General features: G+C 43.6%; 1 pseudogene; it reads left to right on the forward strand.

The window, feature by feature from the left end:
• Nucleotides 1-23: 23 nt before the first annotated feature.
• On the forward strand, nucleotides 24-15,846 carry LOC111957530 (mitochondrial sodium/calcium exchanger protein-like; annotated as a pseudogene).
• The last annotated feature ends 3,381 nt before the right edge of the window (nucleotides 15,847-19,227 follow it).

Consider the following 19,227-nt stretch of genomic DNA (forward strand, 5'->3'; position numbering starts at 1 on the left):
CGGACTTTACGAACACTCAAACAGAAATGGTGTCAACAACTACAAGAAGAAGAGCTTTGCGCGTATATTTGTAACGACTACATAACAAAGAGGTGGCTGTAACAAAGGGTTGGTCAAGCTGTTAATTCTTGCTGATCAGGCAGCCTTCAACTTTTCATTGCAACATTTAGTTTACAGCAATTAGTGACACTTTAATTTCTTCCCCAGTATTCTATTCTTAGGTTTGATCTGAACCGAACCCACCCAGTCTCGGAATGGACGCAATCCTTGAACGGAATAAATTATGAAATCTCTGGTTGTTTTTATCTCCATGTTGCTGCTGTTGTGTTTTCAATGTATTTATGGCTTGGGCTCCGGAGAGTCTGGTACCGGGGTAGTTCCGTCTCCACCCCGATCCCCTGACGGTGCTGACCTGCGCTCGTCCGTGGGTACTATGGTGGGCACACACTTCGCGATGTTCCATCAGGGAAACACAGACAAGGTTAGTGAGATACATTTGGTCATGTAGTGTATGTGGACACCTGCTCGTCGAAAATATCATTCCAAAATCATCAGCATTAATATGGAGTTTCTCCCTCCATTACTGCTATAACAGCCTCCACTTTTCTGGGAGGGCTTTCCACTAGATGTTGGAACATTGCTGCAGGGACTTGCTTCCATTCAACCACAAGAGCATGCTGAAACAGGAAATGGCCACAAAGTTGGAAGCACAATTGTCTGGAATGTCATTGCATGCTGTAGCATTAAGATTTCCCTTCACTAGAACTAAGGGGCCTAGCCTGAACCATGAAAAATAGCCCCAGATCATTCTTCCTCCACCAAACTTTACAGTTGGCACTATGCATTGGGGCAGGTAGCGTTCTCCCAGCATCTGCCAAACCCAGATTTGTCTGTTGGACTGCCAGATGGTGGAGCGCGTTTCATCACTCCAGAGAACACGCTTCCACAGCTGCAGAGTCCAATGTCGGCGAGCTTTACACCACTCCAGCTTACGTTTGACATTGCGCATGGTGATCTTAGGCTTGTGTGGGCTGCTTGGCCATGGAAACCCATTTCACGAAGCTCCCGACAAATAGTTCTTGTGCTGACGTTGCTTCCAGAGGCAGTTTGGAACTTGGTAGTGAGTGTTGCAACCAAGGACCGACGATTTTTACGGACTATGCACTTCAGCGGTCCCGTTCTGTGAGCTTGTGTGTCCTACCACTTCACAGCTGAGTCGTTGTTTCTCCTAGACGTTTCCACTTCACAATAACAGCACTTACAGTTGACCAGTGCAGCTCTAGCAGGGCAGAAATTTGATTTACTGGCTTGTTGGAAAGGTGTCATCGTATGACGGTAACACGTTGAAAGTTACTGAGCTCTTCGGTAAGGCCATTCTACAGCCAATATTTGTCTATGGAGATTGCATGGATGTGTGCTCAATTTTACAGACCTGTCAGCAACGGGTATGGCTGAAATAGCCATATCTACACATTTTATGGGTGTCCACATATTTTTGTATATATAGTTTATCTAATTAGATTTCAACCATAAGTCTGACTTTGTAACTCAATTTTCCCCGACAAGTGCCCCTTGAAATGTGTCTCTACTTCTGACAAAATCATGTTGATTTGATTATATTTGGTGATGTGCGGCTAACTGGGCAACTCTTCAAGTAGCGCGGAACGCTCTACTCCATTATCTTATATACAGGCAGAGTATTGATAACTGGTCGCGCGATTAACAACAATCAATCACCAGCAATCGATACTTGTAAAAAGGTCAATTCTGAAAACGCTTACCTGTACCTATGTTTGTCCTGTACAACTGCGGTCCTTCCGAGGGGTGCTGTAATTCATACTTTTAATAAAAACGTATCGAATACAACCACCGACTTTGTCCTTGTTTGTGTTGCTCAACTTGAGACATAGCGGCCTTGATATACTACGTAAACGGAGAATAAATGGGCACAAACTAATTTGGGTTGAGCAACGAAAGAAGAACATTTGTGGTTGTAGTCGATACAAGTTTTTTTTTAAAGTATGAATTTCCGCAGTTCTACTGGACAAACGTTGGTACAGGTAAGCGTTTTCAGAATTATTGACTGATGGTGATTCAATGTTGTTGCTAGCAAATCTCGCAACCAGTTATCAATACTAAATTCTGCCTTGATATAAGAGAAACTGAGTTCAGCTTTACTCAGCTACTCTTCCAATTAGCATAAGGCATGTACATGCGCTTTTTTTATTTGATCTCACTTGACCGTGATTGGTGTATATGTAACAGTATAACTTCAAACCGTCCCCTCGCCCCAACACGGGCGCGAACCAGGGACTCTCTGCACACATCAACAACGGTCGCCCACGAAGCATCGTTACCCATCGCTCCACGGCCCTTGCAGAGCAAGGGGCAACACTACTAATAGGTTTCAGAGCAAGTGACGTAACTGATTGAAACGCTACTAGCGCGTACCCACTAACTAGCTAGCCATTTCACATCCGTTACACTCACCCCCCTTTCAACCTTCTCCTTTTCCGCAGCAACCAGTGATCCGGGTCACGGCACCAATGTAACAGTATAACTTTAAACCGTCCCCTCGCCCCAACACGGGCGCGAACCAGGGACTCTCTGCACACATCAACAACGGTCGCCCACGAAGCATCGTTACCCATCGCTCCACAAAGGCCACGGCCCTTGCAGAGCAAGGGGCAACACTACTAATAGGTTTCAGAGCAAGTGACGTAACTGATTGAAACGCTACTAGCGCGTACCCACTAACTAGCTAGCCATTTCACATCCGTTACATATATGAGCAAAAAAAACGTCCCTTTTTAAAATGGAAATTTTGGGTGCATCTCAATAATCTAGAATAGCTCTCTTTCRTTTATCTGCACAAAGTAAATCCACCTATGTTGTTTTCACCAGCCCAATAGAGTACCACAGTATGACTCATACCCATAAAACCTAGCAGTCAAATAAGGAAATGGATCTGACATCCCAAGGGGTTCGTGCTGATTGTACTGAGATTGTGACAGCGGTTAAATGGCGTCCCTTGTGAAAGCAAGAACAAGATGTATGTCAGGAGAAGTGCAATATTATCATAAGGAGACGTATATTTGGAATATGGAGGGAAAAAGAGAGGCAGAGGAGGTCTAAGAGAGAGGGAGGAAGACGGTGAGCTTGTCGGTTAAAAATGGCAGAAAAAAGGGAGATGGTTTGTTAAAGAAGAGTGGCAGAAAGTGTAAGCAGAGTGAGCTGAAGACAGGAGGAGAAATGGAAGTGAATGAGGGCGAAGTATTGGAGGTGGTAGGTGTGGTGAAGTTCTCGGAGCCCGAGGCTTGCACCGAGGGTCAGGATAAAGATGAGTCTGTGACAGTAGGATTGAAGTTTTTGGGTTTTGAGTTGCGTACTGTGGAATTGGTGAGGGTAACCAGAAGTGGTCTTGTGATAATTGTTTGTGTTTCTGCTGGTCAGAGGGAGAAGGCGCTCCGCGTTAAACGAATGGGGGCAAGAAATGTGAATTGTTTCGCTCTCAAGAAAAGGGCGCCATTGATGTTGAGCCTTTGCCCGACAAAGGGATGTTAGGATATATAAGTTGTTCTGTACGAGCTTTTGTGCCGAATACATTACGTTGTTACAGGTGTCAAGCTTATGGGCATGTGGCAGCAGTGTGTAGGAGGTAGGTTTCTAGGTGTGAGAAGTGTGCAGAAGGACATGAGACAAAGGAATGTGTAGCATTGGGGAAAGTAGTGGTATGTGTTAATTGTAGTGGTGCCCATGGGGCTGGGGATCAGATATGTCTGGTGCGAGAGAGGCAGGTTGAGGTTTCCAGGGTCAGAGTAGTGCAGAAGTTGTCAACTGCTGAGGCAGTGAAGAAATTAGAGGAAGATTGGTCAAAGGGGAGGGATCCTGAGAGGAGTGTTGTGAGTAGTAGATCTGTACCAGTACAGAGGGATAGGCCAACAAGTGATATATGTTTCAGTAAGATTGGATTTTTAGCATTTATAGCAATGGTTATCAACTGTACTGCAGGGATGGAACGTAAGTCTCAAAAAATTGTGGTTGTGGTGGCAGCTGCAGAGAGGTATTTGGGTGTGCGAGACTTGACATCAGAAGAGTTCCAGGGTCTTGCACACCCAAATACCTCTCTGCAGCTGCCACCACAACCACAATGTCCCACCCTTTCAGGTTGTTGGCCTGAGGTAGGACTTATATATTTAAATAGGGGAGTAGGGTGGTGTTATTTTTATATATTTGTTTTATGAGTATAGTGTTAGATTGTAGGCTATTTGTTTGTTTATTTATTTATTTTGTTCAAGCAAAGTATAAAAATAACACCACCCTACTCCACTATTTAAATATATTATGTCCTTCTCACACCTAAAGTCTAGTAGGTGGCGGTAATGCAACATATTGGATGCCAACCGCCGTTAAACCTCATCAAAGAAGAATTAAATGGTTCTAATCGTTATTTCCACCATAAATTTTTCCTATAGGGGATTTTAGAAACACTTAAAATTAGGGAATTGTTTCTAAAATTCCCTATAGGAAAATGGTTTTATGGGTATTATGACACCTTCACTGTCAGGCTGTATAGAGGGGTTGGTTGTTTAGCAACAAAACGACATGTGCGCAACTAGGGGCAAAACAGACAGGGTTGGCTTAGATTGTTGACAACATGTAAACATCTCCAATGTTTATTGAAAACATAAATAAAGTTGCACAATGAGCACTTGTTGTCTCTCAAATAAATCATTACAGTTGTTGGTTAGCTAGCTAGTGAATTTTTGTCATTATTGCAAGCTACTGTATCTGGCCATCCAGAATCACAACAACACTAGGCCTTCTGTCCCCTTAAAGCGCTGCTTTGTTTTCATTAGGTTCTCAGCTAACCCGTCTGTGTTGAGCTCAGTGTGAGAGATGATGGTCGCCAGTATCCAGATTTAACCATTGTTTCTTTGTAAGCTTATCCCCCCTCCAGTGTGATGAAGGGTATTTGAAGGGTGATGAAGGGCATTTGTCTTTCAGTGTGCCATAGTGATGAACCTGAGTGCTGTTGATCGCTGTGCGTTTGTGAAGACCACCCAAGACTGCAGTATGGAAGAGAGCTTCATCAACTACCTCAAGATGACCTTCTGTCTACTACCACCCGACCTCACACCCCTCACCATCACACTCTGTGTAAGTGTGTGTGTGTGTGTCTTGTCATTAGCAGGTGCTCTTACTACCCAGAATGACTTACATTGAAATAAGGAAGCTGAAGCAACCTCTATAGAAGCTAGTAACGGATACTTCCCTCTGTTCTGAGTAGAACTTCCTCTAATAAAGCTGGATTTACATCAGCTTTAACTGAGCCATGCAGTAAAACACAGAGTCATGAAATCAGGCTGAGAGGGAAAAATGACATATTTACCTGCTTTGTTGATTATATCTGTATGAATATTGATAGTTAACAACTATGTGCTTGGCAATAGTAAGAGATCTCATTGGTAAGAGATTTTCATAACTACCAATGCTGTGCTTCTGCAAGAGGATGGTTCCCCTCTAGCTCCCCGAAGACCCTCTGAGTGTATAGTCAAGGACATGGGGCAACTCAAGATAGAGAGCCTGAGGAACAGAACAAACTTGCTATTGTTTCTAATCAACTTTGCTTCTGACAAACTAAGCCAAATGGAGGGGGGGTGAACATCACCTGGTACACATATAACCACAAGATGAACACAAGGTAGCTTGTGATGCCCCGATCTGCCAGGCAGGGGTGGAACCAGCCATGACTAAGTATTTTTAGGTCTGCTATATTAGGTCTGCTATAAGACCTCTGTATTTTTTGTATGGTTCAGCTCTCAGCCTTCCACTTCAGAGTGTATGGTTGAGCTCTCAGCCTTCCACTTCAGAGTGTATGGTTGAGCTCTCAGCCTTCCACTTCAGAGTGTATGGGTGAGCTCCAGCCTTACACTTCAGAGTGTATGGTTGAGCTCTCAAGCCTTCCACTTCAGAGTGTATGGTTGAGCTCTCAGCCTTCCACTTCAGAGTGTATGGTTGAGCTCTCAGCCTTCCACTTCAGAGTGTATGGTCGACCAGCTTCATTATTGCAATTCTTATTAAATAAAGATGATTGTTTGAAGAAATGACAAAGTCTCTCTCACTTGGTTAAACATTTTCACGACAAGTGTTTAACTGAGGATTTCTCCTCAGGGTGTCCACCCAGTCTGGGTTACCCCAGAGGCCCAGGCTGTAGGCCTAGTAGTAGAGGCTACACTAGTTATTTGTGGAGAAGAAGAGATGCGACACCTGCCCATTTGATATAAAAGTTTTTTAATATTTTGAACATTGACGTTTTGGCCATGTCAGAACTAATCTTTCATCTCTATCCCTCTTCTGTCTCTACAGATTATTTGGTTGTTGTTCTTGTTCATAGTTCTGGGACTGACTGCATCGAAGTTGTAAGTTTCACTTACATGTTCTGTTTATAATGTCTTTACTGCCTGTAAGTTAAGTTTACAGACTCTGTATAAGACTGAGAAACATGAGTTTCCTAACAGTCTCTGTCTCTCGCTGTACACTGGCTGTAAAGAGAGAGGTGTTTGTGGTTGTGTTCCGTTGACTGCAGAGTTACAACAGCGTTATCTTCAGCAGGTCAAGTTGACATGGTCACGTCCCACTGGGCCCACACTGTTGAATCAATGTTGTTTCCATGTCATTTCAATGAAATTACGTTGAATTGTCTGTGCCCAGTGGGGCACAGTGCCCAGTGGGATGGGCCTAGTCACTTGACCACCTGAGATGAGTGTGTCATGGTTAAGGTTTCCTCTCAGGGAGATGAGACTTACTTTAATGTTTGTGATTTGGTCATGTGACTGATCACATGTATCACAGACACAGCAAATGTCCTCCAGACTGTGGTTACATACTGTTTGTGTTTGAGGCTGGGGGGTTCTAGGTTACCTATTGATTGACCTAAGGCGCATCTATGTTTTTTCTATCTTCAGCTTCTGTCCCAACCTCTCAGCCATCTCTCACCTCTCGACTCACACACAACGTGGCTGTATCCCTCTACAGCCACACACACACAACACACACACACACACCTGTATCGCATTCAACATATTTTCATGAATTTTTCTTTAAATCTGCTTAAATTATTCATCTCGTCAGACACACACACACACAACACACAACACACACACACACAACACCACACACACACACCACACACACACCACACACACACACACACAACACACACACACACCACACCCACCACACACACACACAAATACACACTCACAAACAAACTCTACTCTAGCATCAGAAAGTGTTTTCCCTAACAGTGTGTGTCAGGGTGTTACGTTCCTGGCACTAGGTAACGGAGCCCCAGATGTCTTCAGTGCCACAGTGGCCTTCTCCCGTCCACACACTGCTGGCCTGGCTATAGGAGCACTGTTTGGTACGTACACATACAACGCCTTGCTATAGAAGCACTGTTCAGTCAGAGTAGACCTGGTCCGTTAATCCCTCTTTCCCTCCGTCCATAGGAGCGGGTTATCTTCGTAACCACTGTGGTTGCCGGGGCTGTGTCATTGGTCAAACCCTTCACTGTGGCGTCCCGCCCTTCCTGCGTGATGTCATCTTCTACATGGCTGCTGTCTTCTGGACCGTCGTCATACTCTACAGAGGAACTATATCACTGGGAGAGACACTGGGTAACACCACACACACACACACACACACACACACACACACACACACACACACACACACACACACACACACACACACACACACACACACACACACACACACACACACAACACACACACACACACACACACACACACACACACACACACACACACACACAGTTGGGTTAGACTTCTTGCGTTAGAGTTGAATAAGAGTTGTGTCATGGTTGTATTAGTCAACATTACCCTGGGAGCTACACAACACCAAACCTCTCTCTATTTCAGGTTCATCTATCAGTCATGCCTCTGTGTCCCTCAAGCTTGAACCCAGTCAAAATATTACAGACCTAGACACAGTATTCAGTATACTTCAGAAGTTAGGGCTGTTTACACCGGGGTGAATGGGGTGAAATAAGAATAAGGTGTGTGTTTCTCTCTGTAGGGTACCTGGGGCTGTATGTGGTGTATGTGATAACAGTCATCACGAGTGCCTACATCTACAGTCATCAGAAACACTCAGCGACCAGAAGTTCCATCCAGAGCTCAACACATGTACCAGGTAACACACCCACACACACAACAAACTCTGCATTGTTGGGAACGGCCCGTAAGTAAGCATTTCACAGTTAGTCTACACCTGTAGTCTACGAAAAATGTGACAAATAACATTTGATTTAATTTGACACACACACACACACAGTGAGTGTCACCTGGTGGACATGTTTAACTATTCTGGTCCCCACAAGAATAGTAAACAAACAAATATTTGACCAATTGGAGACATTTTGTTAGTCCCCACGAGGTCAAATGCTATTTCTAGGGGGTTTAGGGTTAAGGTTAGAATTAGTGTTAGGGTTGGAATTACATTAAGGGTTAGGAGCTAGAGTTAGGGTAAGAGTACAGGTTAGGGAAAAACAGGCTTTTGAATGGGACTGAATTGTGTGTCCCCACAAGGTTAGCTGTACAAGACTGTGTGTGTGTGTCTGACAGTCATATCTGCCTGCAGAGTTCCAGTCGTCTGAGTCCGATGATGAGGCAATTCTTATATCTAATAGCAGCATCCAGGAGGACTACGGTAACAACCACAATCACTGTGTACATTCTACTAAGTTATTCCGCTGGGGTGTGCTACGAGAATCAATCCAGTCAAGTGTTTGTGTTTGTGCATGTATAGACAGTGAGTACTGTCCCCTGCTGCCCTACTGTGAATCAACCAGTACGATCCTGTTGAGTTCTCTCAACCCAGTGGACAGCAGGATCTGGAGGAGGAAGTCCTGGCGCTGGAGGGCCATCAAAATACTAAAGGTGTGCATGTATGACATGTGTGTTTTTCTATTTGCAGATCTGAATTTTTGTCTTTGCACTTTTCTATTTGCAGAACTGTAATAATTAGGGGTAAGTGTTATGACAGGGGTTGTAAACAGAGCCAGACCTTGTGTTTTTGTTTGGACAGGAGGAGCATCATTGTGTGCTTGAATGTGTGGTTACTGAGCTGCAGTTTCTCCCCTGTCCACCAGATGCCACTGGAGGTGCTGCTGCTGCTGACTGTTCCAGTGGTGGATCCTGATAAAGAAGACAGGAACTGGAGAAGACCATTAAACTGCCTCCACCTCATCACCGCACCACTGGTGTGTGTGCTCACCTTCCGTTCTGGAGAGTGTAAGTCTACATGCATGTGTATTAGTGAAGCGCAGGTTGACTCATTATCTGCTGCCCGCCTGGGTTTAATTCCTTAAAAAATCCACAAATGTATAATTCTTGTGCTATTTATATCTATAGGTCACATTTAGCCTAAAATAGTGAAAGAAAAACCAATCTGGTATTAGTGCATAAGTGTACACCTCGATCACACCGACAGCATCATTGCATTTTGGTACACCAGAAGTACATTCATTTCCAATGGAACACTGCATTTGCCTTGCAGCATTGCGTTGCAGAGGCAGTTGCAGTGCGTTGTGCACACGTTGAACGTATGCATCAAACTGTATGTGTAGATGGCTTGACAGAAATGGTAGCAGAAGGTGAATGTTGAAATTTTGTTGCACACATAGCCAGATGATGATGTTTAACATTTTGCTCAATGACGCTGTCGGTGTGATCAAGGCGTTAGGGCCTAACTGTACGCATGCCAAATAGCCTACATACCAATCAGCTTTTGCGAACAGGCAGAGAAAGTTCATGTCAATCCACTGAGGAGTTTAATCAAGAGAAAAGCTGTAAAATGGAGAGTTGACAATAAAGAGAAAGGAGTGCCAGAAAAGTCATGTTTGGGAAAGATTTGGTGAAGTGTTAAAAGAGGATGACAGCATTGCCAGCTGTGTTATGTGTGATGATTGTGAGGCCCTATACAAATTCGACAGTCACAAGACGGGGACTTCAAATAGGCCTATGGCACGCCAAGGGAACTGTACTGCCTACTGTTCAGATGGGTTAAATGGAAACTGAAATCTGGACACTGACTGTAGGTCTATAACCTCTCACATAGCCTTAATATTAAAATAGTTAAGCATTTCTTGCAGTAAAATTATACATCAAATGTAGGAAAAATGTGGATATGGGAACAGGAGTGGAGAAATATGATTTCTTTCTTTCAGCATCTTGAGAAAATGTGAATGTGCAGTTAGACACAGTCTGTAGAGCACAGGAGGTTGGTGGCACCTTAATTGGGGAGGACGGGCTCGTGGTATAGGCTGCAGTGAAATTAGTGGAATGGTATAAAATACATCAAACACATGGTTTCCAGTTGTTTGATGCCATTCCATTTGCTCTGTTCCAGKCATTATGAGCCGCCCTCCCCTCAGCAGCCTCCACTGCTGTAGAGGTGATATCTTGATCAGTATCATAAAAGCTAGTATTTAAACCACATAAAATGTGCATCCAAGCCGAACTGAAATCTTATCAGAAACATGTTGGGTCGTTTACACAGCTTTCTATTTCCTTACAACTGGTCAAACTGATTTCATTTGGAAATTTTGCAGAGAAAATGTTTATTTATTTTCTCCCAGGTCCCTATACTTCTTTGCTCCACGAAAGAATCAGAGATGACCGAGAACGTTACCAATGTCAACTAGATTGAAACATTCATTCTATTGATTTCTGACATTTCTGCCTGTAGCCTACAGCGCATTTTCTATATTAGAGGGTTGGGTGTGGGCTTCAGATTTTCACTTTATTACATACAGTCTGGCGGTTGCGGAACAGGTGAACAAACAGCTGACCTGCGCGCCACTATTGTGTATGGGTGTGTGGTCAAAGAACCTCAATCTCTATTCTGTAAAATGTGACATCCTCTCCAGAAGTGTGCTAACCCACTGGACTGGTGTCACTTTCTCTCTCTAGACGGGATGTATCGGATCGAGGATCAGTTTCCTGTCTGGGCGTTGACGTTGCTCTTTGGCCTCTTCCTCTCCGCCATAGTCTTCCTCACCACCACCAACAACCACCCCCCGCCATACCACTCAGTAAGAACACAGACACATTCCTTCTTTCCATAACTGTTGTTGTCTCTGTTAGGTGTTGTGGTGAGTGTGTATGATGTGTGTGTGGGTTTTCTCCATAGCTGTTCTCTCTGCTGGGCTTTGTGGTGAGTGCGATATGGATCAGTGCTGCGGCCTTGGAGGTGGTCAGTATCCTGCACATGCTCGGTGTGGTCTTTAGTCTGTCCAACAATTTACTGGGTCTCACACTGCTGGCCTGGGGAAACAGCATAGGGGGTGAGACACATACACACAAACTGAGGTTATCTGCACTCCCCTACTAATCATTCAACAGAAGACAGACTGACTGCTTGCTTGCTATAGTGTTCAATCTGTTTATTTCCAGATAGTTTTTCTGACGTCACCATCGCTCGCCAGGGCTACCCTCAGATGGCAATATCAGCCTGCTTTGGGGGAATCATCTTTAGTATCCTTTTGTGTGTCTTCTGGACATGTTTGTGCAGGCATAATGCGAGTGTGTGTGTGTGTTTATGACTGTGAAAAGCATAATGGGAGTGTGTGTGTACCTCTGCTATGTGTATGCATCATGTTTCTGCCTTGACCGTGTTCCTCTCAGACATGCTGATTGGAGTGGGCATTGGCTGTCTGATGCAGATGTTTAACAACGAGCCAGTGGTGACGGTACGTCTGCTCTTAGCTTCAGTACCCTTTCATATACACTGCTCAAAAAAATAAAGGGAACACTAAAAGAACACATCCTAGATCTGAATGAATGAAATATTCTTATTAAATACTTTTTTCTTTACATAGTTGAATGTGCTGACAACAAAATCACACAAAAATTATCAATGGAAATCAAATTTATCAACCCATGGAGGTCTGGATTTGGAGTCACACTCAAAATTAAAGTGGAAAACCACACTACAGGCTGATCCAACTTTGGTTAATGTCCTTAAAACGTCAAAATGAGGCTCAGTAGTGTGTGTGGCCTCCACGTGCCTGTATGACCTCCCTACAACGCCTGGGCATGCTCCTGATGAGGTGGCGGATGGTCTCCTGAGGGATCTCTCCCAGACCTGGACTAAAGCATCCGCCAACTCCTGGACAGTCTGTGGTGCAACGTGGTTGGTGGATGGCGAGACATGATGTCCAGATGTGCTCAATTGGATTCAGGTCTGGGGAACGGGCGGGCCAGTCCATAGCATCAATGCCTTCCTCTTGCAGGACCTGCTGACACACTCCAGCCACATGAGGTCTAGCATTGTCTTGCATTAGGAGGAACCCAGGGCCAACCGCACCAGCATAGGTCTCACAAGGGGTCTGAGGATCTCATCTCGGTACCTAATGGCAGTCAGGCTACCTCTGGCGAGCACATGGAGGGCTGTGCGGCCCTCAAAGAAATGCCACCCCACACCATGACTGACCCACCGCAAACCGGTCATGCTGGAGGATGTTGCAGGCAGCAGACACGTTCTCCACGGCGTCTCCAGACTCTGTCACGTCTGTCACGTGCTCAGTGTGAACCTGCTTTCATCTGTGAAGAGCACAGGCGCCAGTGGCGAATTTGCCAATCTTGGTGTTCTCTGGCAAATGCCAAACGTCCTGCACGGTGTTGGGCTGTAAGACAACCCCACCTGTGGACGTCGGGCCCTCATACCACCCTCATGGAGTCTGTTTCTGACCGTTTGAGCAGACACATGCACATTTGTGGCCTGCTGGAGGTCATTTTGCAGGGCTCTGGCAGTGCTCCTCCTGCTCCTCCTTGCACAAAGCGGAGGTAGCGGTCCTGCTGCTGGGTTGTTGCCCTCCACGGCCTCCTCCAGTCTCCTGATGTACTGGCCTGTCTCCTGGTAGCGCCTCCATGCTCTGGACACTACGCTGACAGACACAAGCAAACCTTCTTGCCACAGCTCGCATTGATGTGCCATCCTGGATAAGCTGCACTACCTGAGCCACTTGTGTGGGTTGTAGACTCCGTCTCATGCTACCACTAGAGTGAAAGCACCGCCAGCATTCAAAAGTGACCAAAACATCAGCCAGGAAGCATAGGAACTGAGAAGTGGTCTGTGGTCACCACCTGCAGAACCACTCTTTATTGGGGGTGTCTTGCTAATTGCCTATAATTTCCACCTTTTGTCTATTCCATTTGCACAACAGCATGTGAAATTTATTGTCAATCAGTGTTGCTTCTAAGTGGATAGTTTGATTTCACAGAAGTGTGATTGACTTGGAGTTACATTGTGTTGTTTAAGTGTTCCCTTAATTTTTTTGAGCAGTGTATATATATATATACACACACACACGTTGAAGTCGGAAGTTACATACACCTTAGCCAAATACATTTAAACTCAGTTTTTCACAATTCCTAACATTTAATTTAGTAACAATTCCCTGTCTTAGGTCAGTTAGGATCACACTTTATTTTAAGAATGTGAAATGTCAGAATAATACAGAGAATGATTTATTTTCATCTTTTATTTCTTTCATCACATTCCCAGTGTGTCAGAAGTTTACATACACTCAATTAGTATTTGATAACATTGTCTTTAAATTGTTTAACTTGGGTCAAACATTTCAGGTAGTCTTTCACAAGCTTCCAAACATGTTGGGTGAATTTTGCGCCACTTCTCCCTGACAGAGCTGGTGTAACTGAGTCAGGTTTGTAGGCCTCCTTACATGCACACCGCTTTTTCAGTTCTGCCACAAATGTTCTATAGGATTGAGGTCAGGGCTTTGTGTGGCCATTCCAAAACTTGACTTTGTTGTCCTTAGCCACTTCCTGACGATGTCTATTTGGTGAAGTGCACCAGTCCTCCTGCAGCAAAGCACCCCACAACATGATGCTGCACCCCGTGCTTCACGGTTGGGATGGTGTTCTTCGGTTGCAAGCTTCACCCTTTTCTTCCAAACATAACGATGGTCATTATGGCCAAACAGGTCTATTTTTGTTTCATAGACCAGAGGACATTTCTCCAAAAGTACAATTTTTGTCCCCATGTGCAGTTGCAAACCGAAGTCTGGCTTTTTTATTGGCGGTTTTGGAGAAGTGGCTTCTTCCTTGCTGAGTGGCCTTTCAGGTTGTCGTTATGGACTCGTTTTACTGTGGATATAGATACTTTTGTACCTGTTTCCTCCAGCATCATCACAAGGTCCTTTGCTGTTGTTCTGGGATTGATTTGCACTTTTCGCACCAAAGTACGTTCATCTCTAGGAGACAGAACGCATCTCCTTCCTGAGCGATATGACGGTTGCGTGGTCCCATGGTGTTTATAATTGCGTACTATTGTTTGTACAGATGAACATGGTACCCCAGGTGTTGGACCAGACTTGTGGAGGTCTACCATTTTTTTTTCTGAGGTCTTGGGTGACTTCTTTTGATTTTCCCATGGTCAAACAAAGAGGCACTGAGTTTGAAGGTGGCCTTGAAATACATCAACAGGTACACACCAATTGACTCAAATTATGTCAATTAGACTATCAGAATCTTCTAAAGCCATGCCATAATTTTTCTGGAATTTAAACAGCTTGGAAAAGGCCGTCAACTTAGTGTATGTAAACTTCTGACCCACTGGATTGTGATACAGTGAATTATAAGTGAAGTAATCTGTCTGTAAACAATTGTTGATAAAATTACTTGTGTCTAACCGACTTTGCCAAAACTATAGTTTGTTAAGAAGAAATTTGGAGTGGTTAAAAACGAGTTTTAATGACTCCAACCTAAGTGTATGTAAACTTCAGACTTCAACTGTATATATATATGAGTTGAGTTTGTAATTGGGTGTCATAAACATTGTAGAGAGGTAGTGACCAGAGAAATGTCTTTGTCTGAAGTGCATAGGTAGGAGAGTTATCAGAAATAAATGAAAATGTTTATCAATGAAGATAGCAGCCATCCCGATATTGAACTCTGTGCGACACCTTTTTTCAGTTTCCACATGATTGGACTGGTATTACCCTATTTCCCCCCCCCTCTCCTCCAACCCCACCAGTTTGTACAAGCAGGTTTGTTGACCTGGGTTCTAGCAGGTTTCTGGGTCTTCTCTGGTCCTCTCCTTCATCCTAGTTCTCTCTGCGCTGTTTTCCACATGGGCCGGTCCCATGGATCTTCTCCCTGCCTTCTACACGGTCTTCCTCCTGGTTGCGCTGCTCACTGAATTTGGCTTTATCCACACCTGAAGCCAGTAAGGGATGGTTTGGACCAGTCTGGTGGAGCCACCTGCGATTACTGACAAGATGGTCCGAGACCTGAATGACTTAAAGCCAGTAACACAGGGCCTTAATTGAGTTGGAGAAAATCACCCTGTGGCTTTACTTTAGTCTGTTTGCACTGACTGTATTTTTATATTTAGATCACTATTAGCTGTTACTTGAGAACAGCTACTCTTCCTGGGGTCCACACAAAACAATTATACACACATACAGAAATGACTGTAGGGACAATTGTTTTTACAGACAACATACCGTGAATCTTATGTGAAAGCAGTATAACACTGTTTTAAAAGTTACCCATATACCAACAAGGAGAAGAAATACAAGAAAAAAGCTGCAGTAGCACTAGGGAATTCTCTCATTTAAATCAATGTGAATGCAGTGTCTCCTATCTTAGCGAGACACACTGCTGTATGTAATGGTTGATGTGAGTAAATTGTCAAATGTGCTCTATGCATTTATGGCTTAGAAATACCTATATAGTTCCAACTTCTGAAACATGAAACAGCAGGGCGCAGCTGTTAAAATGATTTGAAGATGGCCCTAAACAAGCTACTTTACATAGTAGCTTCAAACAATGTTTAAGAAATAGTTTTCTTTACTATGACCGATGTATGATAGATATAGAGGTAGTACATTACTGCCCCTGATAGATATTTGCACCTTTGGTAAAGGATACTCTTATGAGAACTTTGTCTGGGCTGTGTGTATATGTGTTAAAGGAACTGAGATCCAGGTATATCACAAATCCCTAATGAACTCAGTAAAAAAAAAAAATCTTAATTGAAAAGATCGTATGCAGGGTTCAGTCTGGTTTTAGATCGGAGCACAGCACCACAACTGGCAAAGGACATAAATACACTTAAACAGAGCAGCACAATGTTGATTTATCAAAGGCATTTGATTCAGTTGACCATGAATTGTTGCGAGCTAGGCTCAGTAACAGGGCAGTAAACAGTTCCTAAACCAATATGTATATGCTGACAATCACAAGTCTAGTGTTCTTAAGATTAATAGAGGTGTGCCCCAGGGTTCCATTTTAGCTCCTGTGTTGTTCTCAATGTGTATTCATGATTTGGGAAATGGGATGCAACCAGCAAAGCTGCATCTATATGAGAAGATACTGTCATATATTCATGTGCTCCCTCTGGTTCAGGCTGTTGAAGAGCTCAAGACTGCTTCAGTCACTATAGGCCTCCCTTTATGGTTTCAAACTGGTATTGAATGTACAAAAAACTAAATTCATGACCTTTACCAGAGCTAGCACTCAGCCAGAGAAGGTTAGCATGGTCACATCTGGTGGCTTATTCTTATGAATTTTATGATTGACTAAATGATGTATACATTTAGCATAGAACTATAACTACAGAATTCTACCTGTCATGTATTATTGTATGAAATTTATTAGAATCAACATCTATAAATCTGATGTGTGTAGTTTGTCAGAATTAAAGAGCAGGACTTTTTGTTCCAAGTTAGTATGTAAGCAGGATGCAAGTGTGAGACAATGTTATGAGATAAGAGGAGCTATCGACAGACAAGCTCTACTACGTGTTCCTTACAGGACATTCTGTCCTCACCCAGGGAGGGGAGAGACCTTGGGCTTGTAGTAGATTGTATAACAGGTGGCAGACAATGTATGAGAAGAAGACTTGTGAACTATATTGTCATTGTTTCTGAAAGGAGGGACATTTATGACGAAATGTGAGGTATATAGACCAATGTACAGGAAATGATAGGCGGAACGTTCCCGTGAATAAACATTTGACTATTGTAGACTGGGCCTCTCTGTTTTTATTTCTATCAGTATCCTACAAATCCTGATATAGCAGACCGAGTAATTTAATTGGTTAATGAACATGAGAACATAATTCTCCTAACAACTTATCCATTGAAGTGTCATCCTACAAATACCTAGGTATATGGTTGGATGACAAGTCCTTTAAAGTTCATATGGATAATCTTGTGAGGAAGCCTAAATTGAAATTGTGGTTTTATTTTTGTAATAAGGCTTGCTTCCCGCTTATGGCAAGAAAGAAGATTGTTCAGGCCACTTTTCTCTGTAATTGGTTGTATATGCATGCATCCTTACGCTTTATTACAAATGCTAAGTCACTCACCCACCATTGCACCTTGTACCAAGTGGTGGGTTGGACCTCACTTTATATGTGCAGAAAGCTGTATGTGTTCATCTACAAAGCCTTTTAACTCTGTAGTCTGGTCTCCTTCACCACCAGCAGTTACCATACCGGGTCTGCTAGGTGATTGCTACTTACAGGGGCATGGAATAGTCTACAACCAATGCTTCATCTAGATATGTTAGTGCCACTGACTGAATAAAACAAATAAATAAGGGAGACTGTTACAGAGGAGTGTAGATGCTTTTTTTTCATGTTGAATTGTATTCAATTGATGTATGTTTAATTCTAATATATTGATTGTTTGTAGCTGCCTTCTTGTCCAGGTCTCCGTTGAAAAAGAGACTCTGGGTCTCAATGGGCTTTTCCTGGTACAATAAAGATTAAAGAAAATAAATAAAGGCTCATGTCTAGGTTCTGAAATGTTGATTATTATGTATGGTCTCTGTTAAAGATATAAATAAAAACATCCTTCATGTAACAACCATAGACCATAGGTGTCTATAGCCATATCTCAGGGCTAGTCTGAGCCCCAAGTCTCCCGAGTGGCGCAGCGGTCTAAGACACTGCATCTAAGTGCTTGAGGCGTCACTACAAACACCTTGGTTCAAATTCAGGCTGTATCGCAACCGGCCGTGATTGGGAGTCCCATAGGACGGCGCACAATTTGCCCAGCATCGTCCGGGTTTGGCCGGTGTAGGCCGTCATTGTAAATAAGAATTTGTTCTRAACTGACTTGCCTAGTTAAATAAAGGTTACCATAAAAATAAAAAAATAATCTAAGGTAGCTATGCAAATGCACTTGACAAAGTGAAACATTTATTTAAATTATTCCTAATTTAACACACTGACAGAATAACAAGTTATAAAAGTAAAGTACTGTCTTAGGTTTGTTGAAACACTGGTTAGGAGATATAGCTGTAGGTTACTGGACAGGTGCAGGGGTTTGAGGGGTGTGTGTAGTGGCTTTTGAGGGGGCTGAGATTATTACTGGCAGACAGGGCGGGCGTGTCTTGATGCCAGGACAGTCCGATGCCCACTGACCTCAGAATGAACACAGGAGGGGGAGTGGCTACAAAATAGGCTGTAGAGTGTGTATCTACATGCAGCAGTGTCCATCTCATAGAGATGGAGGACGCAACATTGTATCTGTCCCATTACGGKGTCAGAGCATTGGCAGCACCATTGAGCCATTCTCCATTTTGAAGTAGTCAAGTTTCTTATTTTACTACTTCTACAAACTTAAAGGGAGCATAATGCCACCTGGAGTGTTTGAACAGGTATAAAGCCAAGGTTAGCGATTTACTGACACATGCAGTTATGGAATGTCTGGGTACGAGTATAATTAATTGGCTGATCCTTCCTGATGACCTGGATAGAATGATTTGATCCTTCCTTAAGCCATAGAAAGTCCCACCCAGTTGACTACTTCAAAATGGTTAAAGTCCTCAATGGCACTGCCCAGGCTACACCAGGCTTTTGYGCACTAGAGTCCTCTATGTATCTATGGTGTGTGTCCTTTCCCTGTTCAGATGTGTCCTCTCCGTGCAGTAAAAAAAAGAAGAGTACTGTGAAATCCCAAGTCCATCCTAGTGTCTCGTTGTATTCAGGTCCTGAACATCAGCTCTCTGTCTCACAGCTAGAGTGCCTAACCCTTAAAAACCCTGACCTCTAACCCATCCATCGATGCTCTGCTTCTCCTATCCATGCATCAGCAGACGAAGTCCTGTAAGGGTTGGGGTTAGATAAAGCTCTTAAACCTGTTTGAACACTGCGATCCAG

The sequence above is a fragment of the Salvelinus sp. IW2-2015 genome, linkage group LG33 (genome assembly GCF_002910315.2).
Source record: "Salvelinus sp. IW2-2015 linkage group LG33, ASM291031v2, whole genome shotgun sequence".
Classification (NCBI taxonomy): Eukaryota; Metazoa; Chordata; class Actinopteri; order Salmoniformes; family Salmonidae; genus Salvelinus; species Salvelinus sp. IW2-2015.